General features: G+C 35.5%; 1 pseudogene; it reads right to left on the reverse strand.

The window, feature by feature from the left end:
- Positions 1-17,726: 17,726 nt before the first annotated feature.
- LOC101685881 lies at positions 17,727-18,634 on the reverse strand (annotated as a pseudogene).
- Between the last annotated feature and the right edge of the window lie 229 nt (positions 18,635-18,863).

The raw sequence follows: 18,863 nt of genomic DNA on the forward strand, positions 1-18,863 counted from the left end.
GTGGCTTTCTTATACAGTAACAATGAAAATAAAGAAAGGGAAATTAGAGAATTGATTCCATTTACTATAGCACCAAGAACCATAAGATACCTGGGAATAAACCTAACAAAAGAGCTAAAGGATCTGTACTTGAGGAACTACAGAACACTCATGAAAGAATTTGAAGAAAACACAAAAAGATGGAAGACCATTCCATGCTCTTGGATTGGAAGAATAAACATTGTTAAGATGTCTATACTGCCTAGAGCAATCTATACTTTTAATGCCATTCCAATCAAAATTCCACCGGTACTCTTCAAAGAGCTGGAGCAAATAATCCAAAAATTTGTATGGAATCAGAAGAGACCCCGAATCCCTAAGGAAATGTTGAAAAACAAAAATAAAGCTGGGGGCATCATGTTACCTGATTTCAATTTTTATTACAAAGCTGTAATCACCAAGACACCATGGTACTTGCATAAAAATAGACACATAGACAGTGGAACAGAGTAGAGAGCCCAGATATGGACCCTCAACTCTATGGTCAATTAATCTTCGACAAACAGGAAAAAATATACAGTGGAAAAAAGACAGTCTCTTCAATAAATGGTGCTAGGAAAACTGGACAGCTATAAGTAGAAGAATGAAACTCGACCATTCTCTTACACCGTACACTTGACCATTCTCTTACATCGTACACAAAGATAAATTCAAAATGGATAAAAGACCTCAACGTGAGACAGGAATCCATCAGAATCCTAGAGGAGAACATAAGCAGTAATCTCTTTGATATCAGCCACAGCAACTTCTTTCAAGATATGTCTCCAAATGCAAAGGAAACAAAAGCCAAAATAAACTTTTGGGACTTCATCAAAATCAAAAGCTTCTGCACAGCAAAGGAAGCAATCAAGAAAACAAAGAGGCAATCCATGGAATGGAGAAGATATTTGCAAATGACAGTACAGACAAAAGGTTGATATCCGGGATCTATAATGAACTCCTCAAACTCAACACACACGAAACAGGCAAGCATATCAAAAAATGGGCAGAAGATATGAACAGACACTTCTCCAATGAAGAACATACAAATGCCTATCAGACACATGAAAAAATGTTCATCATTACTAGCCCTCAGGGAGATTCAAATTGAAACCACTTTGAGATATCACCTTACACCAGTTAGAATGGCCAAAATTAACAAAACAGGAAACAAAATGTGTTGGAGAGGATGTGGAGAAAGGGGAACCCTCTTACCCTGTTGGTGGGAATGCAAGTTGGTGCAGCCTCTTTGGAGAACAGTGTGGAGATTCCTCAAGAAATTAAAAATAGAACTTCCCTATGACCCTGCCATTGCACTCCTGGGTATTTATCCCAAAGATACAGATGTTGTGAAAAGAAGGGCCATCTGTACCCCAATGTTTATAGCAGCAATGGCCACAGTCGCCAAACTATGGAAACAATCAAGATGCCCTTCAACGGACGAATGGATAAGGAAGATGTGGTCATTATACACTATAGACTATTATGCCTCCATCAGAAAGGATGAATACCCAACTTTTGTAGCAGCATGGACGGGACTGGAAGAGATTATGCTGAGTGAAATAAGTCAAGCAGGGAGAGTCAATTATCATATGGTCTCACTTATTTGTGGAGCATAACAAATAGCATGGAGGACAGGGGGTGTTAGAGAGGAGAATGAGTTGGGAGAAATTGGAAGGGGAGTTGAACCATGAGACACTATGAACTCCGAAAAACAATCTGAGGTGTTTGAAGTGGTGGGGGAGTGGGAGGTTGGGGTACTGGGTGGTGGGTATTATGGAGGGCATGGATTGCATGGAGCCCTGGGTGTGGTGAATAAATAATGAATACTGTTTTTCTGAAAATAAATGAATTAATTTATTTAAAAAATTAGTAAAACAAAAAATAAAGACAGAGTTACTTCTTTCTTTCCAATCCTGAAAAATAAAATAAAATAATATAAAATGCCAAACTTTAGGGACCTGCACTAGTTTTCTGGGGGAGGCTGTCACCTCATTGGTATTGATGCAGCTTTGACCCACAAGGACAGCTGCATCAGACCTCAGGAGTATGGGATTTGGAGAAAAAAAAAAAAAAAAGCTAAAGAGCCAGTGTCTGAGTTAGTTGCCCTGAGCAGATGTCTCTTCACCTATGTTGAGGGGCAGAGGAGGGAAATGGCAACTGTCAGCTTTTTTGTTGCTAGCGAGGCTATGCCACTTCTTTCTTGTATGCTATAAGAAGAGTGAATAGTGTATCCCACTGGTTCTAAGACAATCATCAGATTTTGTTGTCTCCCCATGGGTTACCTGATGCCTTCTCTACAGAACCACTGTACAGCCCTCAGGCTCTGTAACATGTAGGTAGCAGACCTCTAAAACTCCAGTCTTTGAACTGGGCTGGTTTGCAAAAACCAACAAAAATTGACTCCTTCCATTTTCCCAGGCAATTGCTTTGGAGACGTGTTCTCTCTTTGCAATCCCCTGTGTGCTCATCTCTCTTTCACCTTCTAAGACCAGGGTTTCCTCTGTTTCACAGCACCCATGAACTGTTTCTCACCCAAATAATGCCTCTGCAATTCCTACCTTCCATGATGTGGCCTTTTCTTTCCCTCTAGTTGTGCAGTTTGTTCTGTCAGTCCTCAGATTGATTTCATAGATATTCAGAATTATTTGAAAATTTTTAAAACTTTATTTACTTAATTGAGAGAGATAGAGTGAACATGAGCAAGGGGAGGTGTAGAGCAAGAGGGACAAGCAGACTCCCTACTGAAAGGGGAGCATGACACAGGACTTGATCCCAGGAACTTAAGATCCCGACCTGAACTGAAGTCAGACAATTAACAGACTCAGCCACACAGGAGTCCCCAGAATGATTTGACATTTATGTAGCTGTGTTTAAGGGACAAGGCAAGCCAAGGGTCCTACCACTACTCTGCCATCTTACTTCCTCCTATAAACACTTCTATCTGCTCTCTTGCTTTTTTTTTTCTTTTTCTTTATTTTATTTTATTTTATTTTTTTAATTTTATTTTAATTTCTACATCATTTCTTTCTGCTTTATTTTTTAAATTTCCTTCATTCTGTTGACTTTTGGCTTTATTTGTAGTTCTTTTTCTAGCTCTTTTAGATGGAAGGTTAAGTTTATTATTGGAGATTATTTTTGCTTCTTGAGGTAGGTATGTAATGGTATATACTTCTGCATATGACCGCTTATCCAGAGTCCAAAAGGAGTAATTTATGACCTCAATTAAGTCCAAAAGGAGTAAAATAGACTTTTTGTATGAAACTGAAGATAAGTTACCAGCTTAAAATAGATTATTACCAATATATTTTATGTAAGTCCCATTGTGACCTCATGAAAATCCCTATAGAAGATACACAAGAAAAAGATAAAATAATCAAAGCATGTCATCACAAAAAAAAATCAAAACACAGAAAAATATAACAAAATGGAAAAAGTAAGACCTTTAAGTAATGACTTCAATATAAATGGATTAAATACAGTATCAAAAGACAGAATGGCTAAATAGATTTAAAAAAAGATCAGATTAATGTTATCTACAAGATACATTTCAGATTTCTTTATTTTTTTAAAAAGATTTTATTTACTTATTTGACAGACAGAGACCACAAGTAGGCAGAGAGGCAGGCAGAAAGAGAGAGGAGGAAGCAGGCTTTCCACTGAGCAGAGAGCCAGATATGGGGCTCGATCCCAGGACCCTGGGTTCATGACCTGAGCCGAAGGCAGAGGCTTAACCCACTGAGCCACCCAGGTGCCCCTACATTTCAGATTTAAAGACAAACATAGGTTGAAAGTGACAAATTAGAAAAATATATTCGATGTAAATTCTTTAAAAGGAGCAGAGCAGGTCATACTTATGTTAGAGAAAATAGAGCATAAGCAATAAATAATAAATGAATAAATAAATAGATAAATGTAAATAAATAAATCATTTAATTTATATGATTTATTATTTAAATATATAAATATAATTCATATGAATATAAATTATATAAATATAATTTATATATTACATATTATGTAATATATAAATTATTATAATATAATAATATAATATAAGATATATAATTATATATAATATATAATAATATATTAAATAAATAAATATATATTACCTATAAATATATATAAATGATATATTAAATAAATAAATATATTATATATAAATATATGTGTGTGTATGCATATATATATATATATATCCCAATTAATTATGGGCAAAGGGATTGAACGGACATTTATCCAAAGAAGATATATAAATGGCCATTAGGTACATAAAATAGGTATATAAAAAGGTATATAGGTAAGTAAAAAGGTTAACATCATTAATCATCATGAAAATGCAAATCAGAGCCATCACAATGAGTTCTTTTTACCCATATTAAATAGTCACTATTATAAAGAAGAAAGAAAATAATAAGCATTTGTGACTATGTGGATAAATTGCAACTCTTTTGCTCTATTGTTTATAATGTAAAATGGTGCAGGCACTATGGAAGAAAGAATAGGGATTCCTCAGAATATTAGAAGTAGAATTACTATATGATCCAACTATTCCACTCCTGGTTATTTATCCAAAAGTATTGAAAATAAAATCTTAAATAGATATTTGCATTCTCATGTTCATTGCAGCATTATTTACAATATATGAGAGGTAGAAACAACTTAGTGTTCACCAACAAATTAATGAAAAAAATGTGATACACACATATAATGAAATACTCAGCCAAAAAAAAAAAAAATTCCACAACATAGATGGAACTTGAGGGCCTTATGCTATTTCACGTAGGCCAGTCACAGAAGGACAAATACTACATGATTCCACACATGTAAAATATTTAAAGTAATAAAACTCAGTGAAGCAGAAAGTAAAGCTGTGATTGCCAATGGCTGGGTAAACAGGTAAATATTGAAAAATGTTTTTCAATACATACAGTGTTTCAGTCATGCAAAATGAAAATCTTCTAGCCATCTCCTTTAAAACAATGTGCAAATTGTTAATAATTCTTTACTGTACGTTCAAAAATTTAAGAGGGTAAGTCTCATGTTGTCTTTTTTTACTATATCATAATCAAAATTTAAAAATTAATGATAATGATAATAAAAGACTGAGAGAGTAGATGCAGTTAAAGGAGGTAAGATAAATAGGAGTGGAGGTTCTAGTGAGATTCAAGAATAGTGCAGAAGACATAAATGAGGTAAGATAAAACAAGGAAGTTGAATAAAGAATACGTAGGACCAGAATAATGTGTAGTTATATAGAAAGTGAAAGGATAGGTTTTTGAAAGGAGAAAGATGTACAGCTTAGATTCCAGAGTATTGGAATGCTTGTATCCATCTTATAAGGAAGCTCATTTTGGTACTTCAAAAGGGCAGAGATAGAACATGAATAAAGTTAATAGGCGCTCTTGGTACATAGATATTTGAATGTAGGTTATGCCTATAATGTTTGGGAGATGACAAGTAGCATTTCAGCAGTGACTTCAACGGAATTTTAAAGTTGTGTCACAGGGTTCTGTCATCATTTCTGTAGTATTTAACATTCTTCTTAAAGACTTCAAAACAAATAAATCTGAGAGTAACAAGAAGCTAATGGGTCCTAAGTGTTATTCTGAGAGTCATGTCTGTTAATAAACTCAACGTGATTGAATAGATAAATAGATTACATATATATCACTTTTAATTATATTATATGAGTACATCTGAGTATATAATATATTTAAGCTGCTCTTTTGACCAAAAATATGTATATATATGTGATAAGATGGTCTGATAGGTTTAAAAAAAAAGTCCATAAAAATGCATATATGTCATGATGGGGTGCATAAAATCCCACTGCCTTCAGTGGGAGAAAGTCCCACACACTAATATTCATTTCTGCACTTTGTATCCACCGTTGCTTCCTTCCCAAAAGGATGTCATGCAACCTTTCCCACTCATTCAGTGGAAACTGCTTCTAGTTTATCCCATTTCTGCTTGCAGACTGATATATGAAAAGAGGTGTGATCTATAATACAAACAGAAAAACCGCTTTTCTGTCTTTGGAAATAATTGTACAAAACATTGGTAGAAAATCTTTTGTAAATACTTTCTATGTTATGGGACTTGATAAAGGAATCTATTTTCTCTTTCAGACTAAACATAGGGAGAGGTGAATAAGTTGTTCCGAGAGCAAAAATAGACAAAATATTTATGAAAAACTGACATGTTATGAACTGTTGCATGAATGTAGGTTAGCCTTGTGTTAAAATTTCGCTTGCTTGGGGTGCTTGGGTGGCTCAGTCAGTCAAGCATCTGCTTTTGTCTCAGGTCATGATCTCAGGGTCCTGGAATAAAGCCCTGCATTGGGCTCCCTGCCCAGTAGGAAATCTGCTCCTCCCTCTTTCTGTTCATGCTCTCTCTGTCTCTTAAGTAAATAAATAAAATCTTGAAAGATTTTTTCATTTCCTTAATCTAAATTGAAGACATTAACCTAAGAATGACAACAAAAACCTAAAAAAAAACAAAAACCTATACAACAATATGCTAAATCCTAAATCTATCCAATTGAGCCTTTCTTAGCTTTTATTAAGAAGGATTTGTTTTGACAACTGTGCTAAATGCTCCCAGAAAAATCCTGTTCACTTAATACTCCTGATTCAACTATCTGGCAATCTCAGTGATGTGTAGAGAAAATGACTCAAAAAAATTATTAAAATCTGGATTCAACATGACACTTCAATATTTCCATGAAGTTCCTCAATTGTTTTATAAATTTTGTTCATATGTGTATATTCACATTTTTTCCTGGGAAAAGGCCCTGGACTTTATAAGAATATTGAAGAGGTAGATGATATCTTCATCCCCTCTCCCTCATGAAAAGTTCAAAAGAACAGTTGATCTAAACATACCAGATCTTACTAGTTTCTGGTCTATTGATGTTTAGTACTCAAAACTTTCTGACCCCAAACTTCATCATATGGGAGCAAGGGTTGATGATTTAAGAAAATGATAAATTTGATGCACATAATTAGTGTATTCTTAGTATTTTTAAAATTTATTTTTAATTTATTTTCAGCATAACAGTATTCATTATTTTTGCACCACACCCAGTGCTCCATGCAATCCGTGACCTCCATAATACCCACAAAGATACAGATGTAGTGAAAAGAAGGGCCATCTGTACCCCAATGTTTATAGCAGCAATGGCCACGGTCGCCAAACTGTGGAAAGAACCAAGATGCCCTTCAACGGACGAATGGATAAGGAAGGTGTGGTCCATATACACTATGGAGTATTATGCCTCCATCAGAAAGGATGAATATTCTTAGTATTTTTTATGAAGGGTTCAGAGTCCATTTTCAAATTATAGATATGCATTTTTATGAAAGGTTTTTGATAATTTGTATCATATTCCTTGTAAGTTTTTATTTCATATTACATGGCATCATTTTGATAAGCAGAAAATACAGTGCTTCTAATAATGGGAAAAAAAAAGTTGCCATGTAGTGCTTTGGGATCCCAGTATGACTTTTTTTTTAAACTTTAATTCCATTTTTATTTTTATTTTAGAACTCACAAGGGAATTTTTATAATCATTTTTAACATATAATGTATTATTGTTTCAGGGGTACAGGTCTGTGATTCATCAGTCTCATACAATACACAGTGCTTACCACAACACATACCCTCCCCAAATGACCATCACCCAGCCACCCCATCCCTCCCACACCCCTCCCACCCAGTGTGATCTTAAGTTATAAGGATTGAGTTTGAATATTGTTTCCCTTTTCAATGTGCCTTACTTTTTGTCTAAGTGGGCATAATTTTTTCTGTTTTACTTAACTGTTTTGAAACTACTATGGACAGAAATAAAATAATTTTAACTATTGCTATAGGAATAGCAATGGTTCTTACAAATTATTCAGCAGAGTGAGAGGAAAGAGAGGATCCAAAGATCAAAAATGAAGAAGAATGGAGGTCTGGAAAGTATCATACTACATTTCATTTTATAAGGAAGTTATCTAAGTTACCAAGATACATTGTTGCAATCAGGAGAAATGGGACACCTTCCTCAAAAACTACACTCATTCAATAAATCTTGGCAATCAACAGAGAGACAGATACCACTAGATATCATTTATTGTTCTGGATTGAGTATTTGTCACCTCAAAAATTGAAGCCCTAATGTTATGATATATAGGGATGGAACATTGGGAAGTAATTAGGTCATAAGGGTAAAGCCCACATGATGGGTCTCATAAGTCCATAAGAAGAGAGCTAATCTTTTCTCATTCTGCTATTTGAGGACATAAGGATAAGTTAGCCATCCACAAGGCAATAGGATTCTCACCAAGGGCAGGCAGGTACCATGATTTTGAACTTCCCAGCCTCCAGAACTGTGAGAAGCAAATGTTTGCTGTTTAAAGCACCCAGTCTATGGTAATTTATTTTTTTAAGGTTTTATTTATTTATTTGACAGAGAGAAAGAGAGAGAGGGAGGGAGAGAGAGAGAGAGAAAGCATAAGTAGGAAGATCAACAGGCAGAGGGAGAAGCAGACTCCCCACCAAGCAAGGACCCTGAGGCCTGACTCAATCCCAGGAGCCTAGGATCATGACCTGAGCTGAAGTCAGGTTCTTTTTTTTTTTTTTTTAAGATTTTATTTATTTATTTGACAGGAGAGAGATCACAAGTAGGCAGAGAGACGGGCAGAGAGAGAGAGAGAGAGGAGGAAGCAGGCTCCCTGCTGAGCAGAGAGCCCGATGCGGGACTCGATCCCAGGACCCTGAGATCATGACCTGAGCCGAAGGCAGCAGCTTAACCCACTGAGCCACCCAGGCGCCCCTCAAGTCAGGTTCTTAAATGAGCCACCCAGATGTCCCCAGTCTCCAGTAATTTAATTTAACAGCTCCAGCAGACTAACACAACCACCTATCTTAGGGGTGACTGGACCTTCTTCCTATACAAAGATGGGTTTTGATCCCAGCTACCTGACTATACTGGATAGTTAATACATCCTAGAAAGAGCATTCCTTGTCTATTCCAACTAAAGACTGCATGTCTGTAAGGCTTGAACTGACCCTATTATTACAGTTTCAAGTTTTATCTCAAATTACTTTCTAATGTCCTGTCTACTTTGTTGGGTGGTTTAGGAAGAAAAACATTGACTAGAATATTATCTTTCTTTTTTAAGTACTTGCACCTTTATGTCTACTGAAGTTACCAAGTGTTTTAGATTGTAACACTTACTGACTCATTTTTCAGACTCGCTCCTCCAAAAGGTAATAATAATCATAGCCATTTCCTCTCACTTGATTTTTAAGTTTAGCACAATTGAGATCACATGAATCTAACATAACCTTTAAATTTGGGTCCCTCTTTAAATGGGTTAATTGAGCAATTTTTAAGAGCTGCATGTTTGTGTCTCTCCCAAACTCTTATGTAGAAACTGTAATCATCCATGTGATAATATTTAGATAGTATTTAGTCCCCTTCAGTGGGATCTTTGGGAGGTCTCTGGGTCAAGAGGGTGGTACAATGGGATTAGTACCCTATTAAGAAGAGATAAAAAATAGCTTCCTCTCTCTCTCTCTCTCTCTCTCTCTCTCTCTCTTTCTCCCTCTCTGGAATGCTTGAGGATACAACAAGAAAGCAGCTGTCTACAAGCCAGGAAAGAAGACCTCAACAAACACCAGATCTGCCAACACCTTGATCTTTGACCTCCCAGCCCCCAGAACTGGGAAAATTAATGTTTATTGCTTAAGCCACTGAGTCTGTGGTAAGTTTGTTATAACATCTCTAATATAGCAATAAACAAAACAAAACAGTAGCAAAATATAACATGCAAATTATAGTGATATCTTTTAGAAGGTTTCTGAAGTATAACTTTCACTTGCAAATTAGTCGTGGAAAGTAAAATGTAAATCTGTCCTAAATCTGCCCCTCCACTGCTTTGGCACCCATTCATTACATCTATATGTATTTGTATAACTAAGTATATAATTTCATTGGTTCTTCACAAGTAGCCTGAAAAAAGGAAAAGCAAAGATTATGTTTCCTCAAGGTCAGTTCTTGGCACAGTGACTGGAAGATTTTAAAAAGTACCCAATAAGTGTTTGATAAATTAATAACCAATAAACAGCAATATTGCTACTAGAACTCAATTAAGTCCTTGCACAGGGATATTTTACAAGCTGTCATTTTTTAAAAGATTTTATTTATTTATTTGGCAGAGAGAGAGAGTGGTCACAAGTAGGCAGAGAGGCAGGCAGGGAGAGAGGGGAAAGCAGGATCCCAGCTGAGCAGAGAGCTGGATGCAGGGCTTAATCCCAGGACCCCTAGATCATAACCTGAGCCAAAGGCAGAGGCTTAACCCACTGAGACACCCAGGCACCCCACAAGCAATCATTTTCTATTTATTTTTAACTTCTTATGCAAGTTTGTCTCATCTTCTTAACTGGATGGTAAAGTAAATTTCACAAGGTTATACATGACATCTGGCTCTTTTGTACCCTCAGATTCCACTATTATTCCTTGAATAGGGTGAATACTCAATAAATCTTTGTTGATTTCCTTTAAGATAGGCTACGGAGACAAACTACTTTGATGTAATTTTAACTATGAGCAGTTGTAATTTGTAAAACTAAAACCAAAAAATCAACAAGTATGTTTATGAAGAGGATTATTTGGATTCTAGATTCTAAAGAGTCAAAATTATCTCCTTTCAATAAAAAGTCAATATCCAAAGATTTTACTCTTAAGCTGGCATTGGGGAACACAGGTGTTACAAAATAATGCCAGAGGCAAGGCTTGTTTATGTTGTTATTGCCTATGATTTAATAATACAATTCAGAAATAAACTATTAATTTTAATTTTATCACTCATTTTCTAAGTCAGGGTTTTTCCATATTCAGATACACATTTCACTGAATTTGAATACTGATTTAGGAAAAGTATTTTTTGAACTACCTTCCTGGGTACAATGCTGATATAATAGCACATTTAACTCCAAGAATAGCCTTTAATACAACCCATTACATTCAGACATTGAGACTGTTTACTGTGAATGCATATTAGGTTTCATAGTAGAGTCAAGAGCTGTTTTTCTTGATGTGAACCTTACAATAAATAGGTTGAATACAAAAAAAATAGAGAAAATGGTGTTTTCATAACAAGCTGCCTTATTAAGAAATTCATATGTAAAAAAGCAACTGTTGCGGCAAAGAGTATGTTTTATATTTTATCCTCTTCAATCATAAGAAGAAGGAGAAAAAAATCCTCATTGTATATAAAACCTTGTGCACTTTGACATAAGTCCTTCCAGCCATGTTCTTTTTGATCGAAGCAAAGTTAAACCATATTCCATTTCACAAAAGCAAAATGTGCTGAACATGTGGTTTTTAAAATAGAATCATGTGCATCAACTATTCTGCATGAAGATCCTTTCTGAGAAACGTCTCTAGGGAAAGTTCATTACCAAAGCCAGGGAGCACAGGAAAACCATGAAACAGACTGAGATCAAGCATTTCTTAAAGTGGATGGCCCAGGCAGAGGCATAAATGACATTTAATATGCACACTCAGGGGCTCCTGTTGAGTGCTCTATTTGGTAACCAGGATAAGGATGCTTGTTTAGTGAATAAAAGTGTAACTTTAGAAACTGACAGGAACTCTTGTGCTCTGGCACCTGTATTCTCAGCTAGAGATGGTGGAAGGGGTATTAAACAAGCACACATTTGAAATTTTATTCTATTTTGCTTTCTTACAACTTTCCGGTTTCAAAAGGGCCATTTATAAACCTGGCAATTTTAGGATGTATTGACAACACTTAGTCACCATTAACAGTATAGTTCAAATTTTATCTTTCTATTGCTAAAATATTTTTTAATCTGTAAATATAAACAGAGGGACAAACTGACATTATCTTTACTATAACAGTTGGTGTGAATTAGCATAAGAATAGGTATTTTTGTTTTAGAATTTATCAATAATACTATTTATATCTAAAATAAATACTGTGAACTTTGAAAGCAGTCAGCAGAGTAAATCAACAGTGAGTATTAGCACTTCAAGGGTATCATCCCTACCAGCCTGAAAAAGGAAAAAAAAAAAAAAAGAGGTTGGGCTGTGAATTTTGACCTAAGAATATAATAATGTTTTCCTAGATCTTATTATGCCTTATGTCCATTTAGGCCATCTGGGGCCCAGAATGATGAAAGAGTGGTGGAAATTTATGCATCCCTGGATCTAGTAATAGCCTCTTGGATGCTGGATTGGATTAGTAGATTTACAGCTAATCCAAACACTGTGAGGCAAATTCTGCTTGACACATCTGCACTGTGAGACTCTGAAAATTGTAGAAAGTCAGACTATTAAAGAGCTGACAGTAGCCTTTATACTCCAGGCATAGGCTACATGTGGTTTGCCATCAAGTGCAGTTATTCATATCTGCATTCCCTTCACATTTGCAGTGGCAGCCCCTGCCACCCACCCCCACTCCATGGTAATGGCCATTGTCAGCCACAAACTTAAATTTGTTTTTTATTCTTTTCTAGACCAAGCAAATTTTGAGTCATTTTTTACCTAAGATATACATGTTTTGAGAAAGAGAGATAGGTATTTAGATAGGTATATAGATATTTATACTCCATTTCAACCAAAGAAGCTGTCTGAAAACAAAGTTTTAATTTATTTTCTGCTAAATCACAGATAAAGCTACAAATTTGTATCCAGGGAGCCATTATATAATTTGGGGATTCTCACTGGAATTTTTAAATGTTTTTCAAATTAGGGAGTCTGTAATATTGAAACACAAGTGGTTGTATTTTCATCTGTGGTATAAGGTACATTTTACCTAATATAATGATGAAGAGACATCCAAGCAGAAATCATATCAGCAAGCATTAGACATAACATATAAAATAACCCATAGTTTATATGTATCATTTAAACCTGGATGATACTAATTCTAGCAAATACAACCTGGCCTACTACTTATCTGAACAAAGGACTCTCATACTAATATTAATAAAACTATCATTTTCTAGCCTCCTACTATGTGCCATGATTTTTACATTCACCAGCATTGATCTTCACAAAACAGAATGAGGTCAATATTCTTCTCTCCATTTTACACATAAAGTAGACTCAGAAAAAAGAAGTGATTTTTCCAGGACCCAAAGTAGAGTCAAAATTTAATAAATTATATCTCCATTTCTAAAATTATCAATTTTTTTAAAGATTTTATTTATTTTTCAGAGACAGAGGGAGAGAGCACGAGTGAGCACAGGCAGACAGAGAGGCAGGCAGAGGCAGAGGGAGAAGCAGGCTCCCTGCCAAGCAAGGAGCCCGATGTGGGACTCGATCCCAGGACGCTGGGATCATGACCTGAGCCGAAGGCAGCTGCTTACCCAACTGAGCCACCCAGGCGTCCCTAAAATTATCAATTTTTGACGATGACACAGTTATGGACTAAATTTTATCTCCTGTAAACCAAAAAATAAAAAAGAAATGCTAAAATCCTAATCCTAATTGGATAGTTTCCATCACTGTACAGAAGCTCTTTTATTTTTATGTAGTCCCAATACTTTATTTTTGCTTTTGTTTCTCTTGCCTCAGGACACATATCTAGTATATTGTTGCTATGGTCAGTGTCAAAGAGGTTACTACCTGTGTTCTCTTCTAGGACATTTTTTTAAATTGTGTTATGTTAGTCACCATACAATACATCATTAGCTTTTGATGCAGTGTTTCAAGTTTCATTGCTTATGAATAACACCCAGTGCTCCATGCAATATGTGCCCTCCTTAATACCCACCACCAGGCTTACCCATCTGCTGACCCATCTTCCCCCCAAAACCCTCAGTTTGTTACTTAGAGTTCATAGTCTCTTGTGGTTTGTCTCCCTCTCTGATTCCCCACCTTCATTTTTCTTTTCCTTCTCTTATGTCCTCCGTGTTATTCCTTATGTTCCACAAGTAAGTGAAACTATATGATAATTGAAATTTTCTGCTTGACTTATTTCACTCAGCATAGTCTCCTCCAGTCCCATCCATGTTGATACAAAATTTCAGTATTCATCTTTTCTGATGCCTGAGTAATATTCCATCGTATATATGGACCACATTTTTTTTTTTTATCCATTTGTCTGTTGAAGGGCATCTCATCTCTTTCCACAGTTTGGTTATTGTGGATATTGCTGCTATGAACATTGAGGTACATATGAGCCTTCTTTTCACTACATCTGTATTTTTGGGGTAAATACCCAGTGGTACAATTGCTGGGTCGTAGGGTAGCTCTATTTTTAACTTTTTGAGAAATCTCCACACTGTTTCACAAAGTGGCTACACCAACTTGCATTCCCAACAACACTGTAAGAGGGTTCCTCTTTCTACACAACCTCTCCAAAATTTGTTGTTTCTTGCCTTGTTAAATTTTGTCATTCTAACTGGTGTAAGGTGATACCTCATTGTGGTTTTGATTTGAATTTCCCCGATGGCTAATGATGATGAACATTTTTTCATGTGTCTGCAAGCTATTTATATGTCTTCATTGGAGAAGTGTCTGATCATGTCTTCTGCCCATTTTTTTGATGTGATTATCTGTTTTGTGTATGTTGGGTTTGAGGAGTTCTTTACAGATCTTGGATATCAGCCTTTTGTAGTGTCATTTACGAATATCTTCTCCCATTCTGTGGGTTGACTTTTTGTTTTGTTGACTGTTTCCTTGGCTGTGCAGAAGTTTTTATCTTGATGAAGTCCCGAAAGTTCATTTTCACTTGTTTCTTTTAACTTTGGAGACGTATCTTGAAAGAAGTTGCTGTGGCTGATGTCGAAGAGATTACTGCCTGTTCTCCTCTAGGAGTTTGATGGATTCCTGTCTCTTCTAGGATTTTTATGCTTTCTGGTATAACATTAGGTCTTTAATCTATTTCAAATTTACACTTCTGTATGGTGTATGAAAGTGGTCCAGTTTCATTCTTTTTCATGTGGCTGTCCAGATTTTCAACATCTTTTGTTGAAGAGACTATGTTCCCTGCCCCCCCGCCATTGGATATTCTTTCCTGCTTTGTTGAAGATTAATTGACCGTAGAGTTCTGGGTTCATTTCTGGGATTTCTGTTTTGTTCTCTTGATTTATGTGTCCATTTATGTATCAGTACATACTGTCTTGATCACTACAGCTTTGTAATATAAAGTCTGGAATTGTGATCCCCCCAGGTTTAATTTTCTTTTTCAAGATGGCTTTTGCTATTTAGGGTCTTCTGTGGTTCAAAACAAATGTTAGGTATGTTTGTTCTAGCTGTGTGAAAAATGTTTGTGGTATTTTGATAAGGATGTCATCAAACTTGTAGATCGCTTTGGGTAGTATAGATATGTCAACAATATTTGTTCTTCCAAACCACGAACATGCAATGTCTTTCCATTTCTTTGTGTCATCTTCAGTATCTTTCATCAGTGTCTTACAGTTTTCAGATTATAGGTTTTTCACACCTTTGGTTAGGTTTATTCCTAGGTATCTTACTGTTTTTGATGGAATTATAAAGGGGTTCATTCCTAAATTTCTCTTTCTACTGCTTCATTAGTGATGTGTAGAAATCCAATAAATTTATGTATGTTGATTCTGTATCCTGAAACTTTACTGAATTGGTTTATGACCTCTAGCAGATTTTTTTGGTGAATTTTTTTGGGTTTTCTATATAGAGAATCATGTCATCTGCAAATAATGAAAGTTTGACTTCTTCCTTGCTGATTTAGATGCCTTTTATTTCTTTTTGTTCTCTGACTGTTGTGGCTAGGACTTCCTATACTGTGTGGAATAAAAGTGCTAAAACTAGACATCCTTCTTTTGTCCTTGACCGTAGAGGAGGAGCTCTCAATTTTTCTCCATTGAGGATGATAATACATGTGGGGTTTTCATATATAATGTTGTTATATAATGTTCATACATAATGTTTCATACATAATGTTTCATATATAATGTTTCATTATAATGTTGAGGTATGCTCCCTGTAAACTTTGTTGAAGGTTTTCATCATGAATGAATGTTCTACTGTGTCAAATGCCATTTCTGCATCTATTGAGATGATCATAGGGTTCTTATCCTTCCTTTTATTAGTTGTTATTTTAAAATGTTTAAGTTTAATCAATGTGATATATCACATTAATTGATTTGTGAGTCTTGAACTGCACTTGCAAAACAGGAATAAATCACACTTGAAGGTGGTGAATGATTTTTTAATGCATTGTTCGATTTGGTTGGCAATTAATTTTTTTTTTTTTTATTTTTTATTTTTTAAGATTTTATTTATTTACTTGACAGAGAGAAATCACAAGTAGATGGAGAGGCAAGCAGAGAGAGAGAGGGAAACAGGATCCCCGCTGAGCAGAGAGCCCGATGCGGGACTCGATCCCAGGACCCCAAGATCATGACCCGAGCCGAAGGCAGTGGCTTAACCCACTGAGCCACCCAGGCGCCCTGGCAATTATTCTTTTGAGGATTTTTGAATCTGTGTTCATCAGAGATATTGCCTTTTATTGTGTATTTTATTGTGTCTTTTATTGTATAGTTGTCTTTTATTGTGGTGCCTTCATTTGGTTTTGGTATCATGGTAATGCTGGCCTCAAAATGAATATGGACATTTTCCTTCCATTTCTATTTTTTGGAATAGTTTGAGAAGAATAGGTACTAACTCTTCTTTATATGTTTGGCAGAATTCACCTGTGAAGCCATCTGGCCATGGTTTTTGTTTGTTGGGAGTTTTTTGATTACTGAACCTATTTCATTGCTGGTTATCTCTGTGTTAAAATTCTCCATTTCTTGCTTTTAAAATTTTGGCACTTTACTTGTTTATAGCAATTTATCTACTTCTTCTAGGTTTTCTTTATGTTGGTATAAAAATTGTCATAATATTCTATTATAATTGTTTGTATTTCTGTGATGGTGATTGCTATTGCTGATCTCTCATTTGTGATTTTATTTATTTGGGTCTTCATCTTTTCTTTTTGATAAGTCGAACCAGCTCCTGGTTCCTTTGATCAGTTCTATTGTTTTGTTTTGTTTTGTTTTAAGTTTTTACTTAAATTCCAATTAGTTTACATACAGTATAATATTAGTTTCAAGTGCAGAATTTTGTGATTCATCACTTAAATACAACACCCAGAGCTCACCACAAGTGGCCTCCTTAATACCCATCACCCATTTAACTCATCCCTCACCCAACCTTCTCTCCAGCAATATTCAGTTTTTCTCTACAGTTAAGTTTGTTTTATGATACGTGTCTCTCTTTTTCCCACTAAGTTCATCTGTTTTGTTTCTTTTATTCCACATATGAATGAAATCATATGGTATTTGTCTTTCCATGACTGATTTATTTCACACAGCATATTGCACTCTAGCTTCATCTACGTTGTGGCAAACGGCAAAATTTCATATATATATATATATATATATATATATATATAACCATTTATTTGAAGTTCAGCATGAAATCATACAAATAAAATCTGTATAAACGCATATTCACATTGAGTCATAAAACAACAAATGACAAAGTAAAAACAAAGAAAATTAATTGGCTGCTATATACAGTTGGACAGAGTTTTGTTTTGTACACTAGAAAGTCTTTTACAAAATAATCATCTTTGATCACCAGAAAAGCAATATTTAATGTTGTCCTACAGGATGGATTAACTTTAGCAATCCTCTCCTGTTTTCTCTAACATCCTCCTTTAGTATGGCTGGTGATTGTTTTGGTGATTGCCAACCCCTTGACACGCCTTGTAAGTGCTCTGTTGGCCAGTGTAGTCTGCATACCCTGGTCCATATCCATAGTTTCCATAGTTATGTCTAGTATAATTGTAGCCACCATAGCCACTATAATTTTGATCACCACCATATGCACTACTGTAATTTTCATTTCCTTGATCATAATACTTATGAAGTGTTTGGTTCCAGTTTTGGCAGTGACCTTGTCCACAACCCCTAGTACCATCTCGCCTACCAGCTAAAGTTCCATTTCCTCCTTTTTGTTGTTGCTGTTGATGCCTATATACCTCTTTGGGTTTTGCAACTTTGATTTCATACTTCCCAGAATTAGTTTGATGATACCTGCTTTCTAACAATATCTTTACTGGCTCTTCATCTGTATATGTGATTAAAAATATTTATCTCCTATTTGTTTTTGTATCCATGGGAAGTTCAATATCTCCAATCTCTCCAAAGTCTCCAAAATAGTCTCTAATTTGTTCTTCAGAAGTATCTGGGTTCAACCCACTCACAAAACCCTTTTTTGGGGTTCCTTTTAAAGCTTTGGCCCTCTAGGAATCTATCAATTTGCCATCCAGGTTGTGTTCTTTTAGTTCTAAAACTTATCAACACTAGTAGCATCTTTGAAAAGCACAAAGCCAAATTTATTTGATCTTCCATTCACTGGATCTGTTTTAATTGTATAGTCTACAACTTCCCCAAACTGAGACAAATATTCAGTCAGATCTTTCTTGTTTGTATCCCAGCTCAAGCCTCCAATAAACATTTTACCATCATCCTGCTGATTCTTGTTTACATGGATCTTGGATCCCTCTGTGGATTCCTCGATATTGTTATACTCATTTATGTCCTCCATGGTAGTAGAGTTGTTAGCCAGGGTTGCTGGTCCACAGTCCAGGTCATGGCAGCAGTGGCGGTTGTGTGTTTATGGTGCTGGATTTAAAGGGCAGCAGAAGAGTTTTAGTCCTTTTTAGAGCTGAGTAATACTCCATTGGGTTGTGCAACTTTGATTTCACACACACACACACACGGTATATATATATATATATATATATATATATATATATATATATATACCGTATATTCTTTATCCATTCATT

The sequence above is a fragment of the Mustela putorius genome, unplaced genomic scaffold, assembly GCF_011764305.1.
Source record: "Mustela putorius furo isolate JIRA1106 unplaced genomic scaffold, ASM1176430v1.1 tig00537334_pilon_pilon_pilon, whole genome shotgun sequence".
NCBI lineage: Eukaryota > Metazoa > Chordata > Mammalia > Carnivora > Mustelidae > Mustela > Mustela putorius.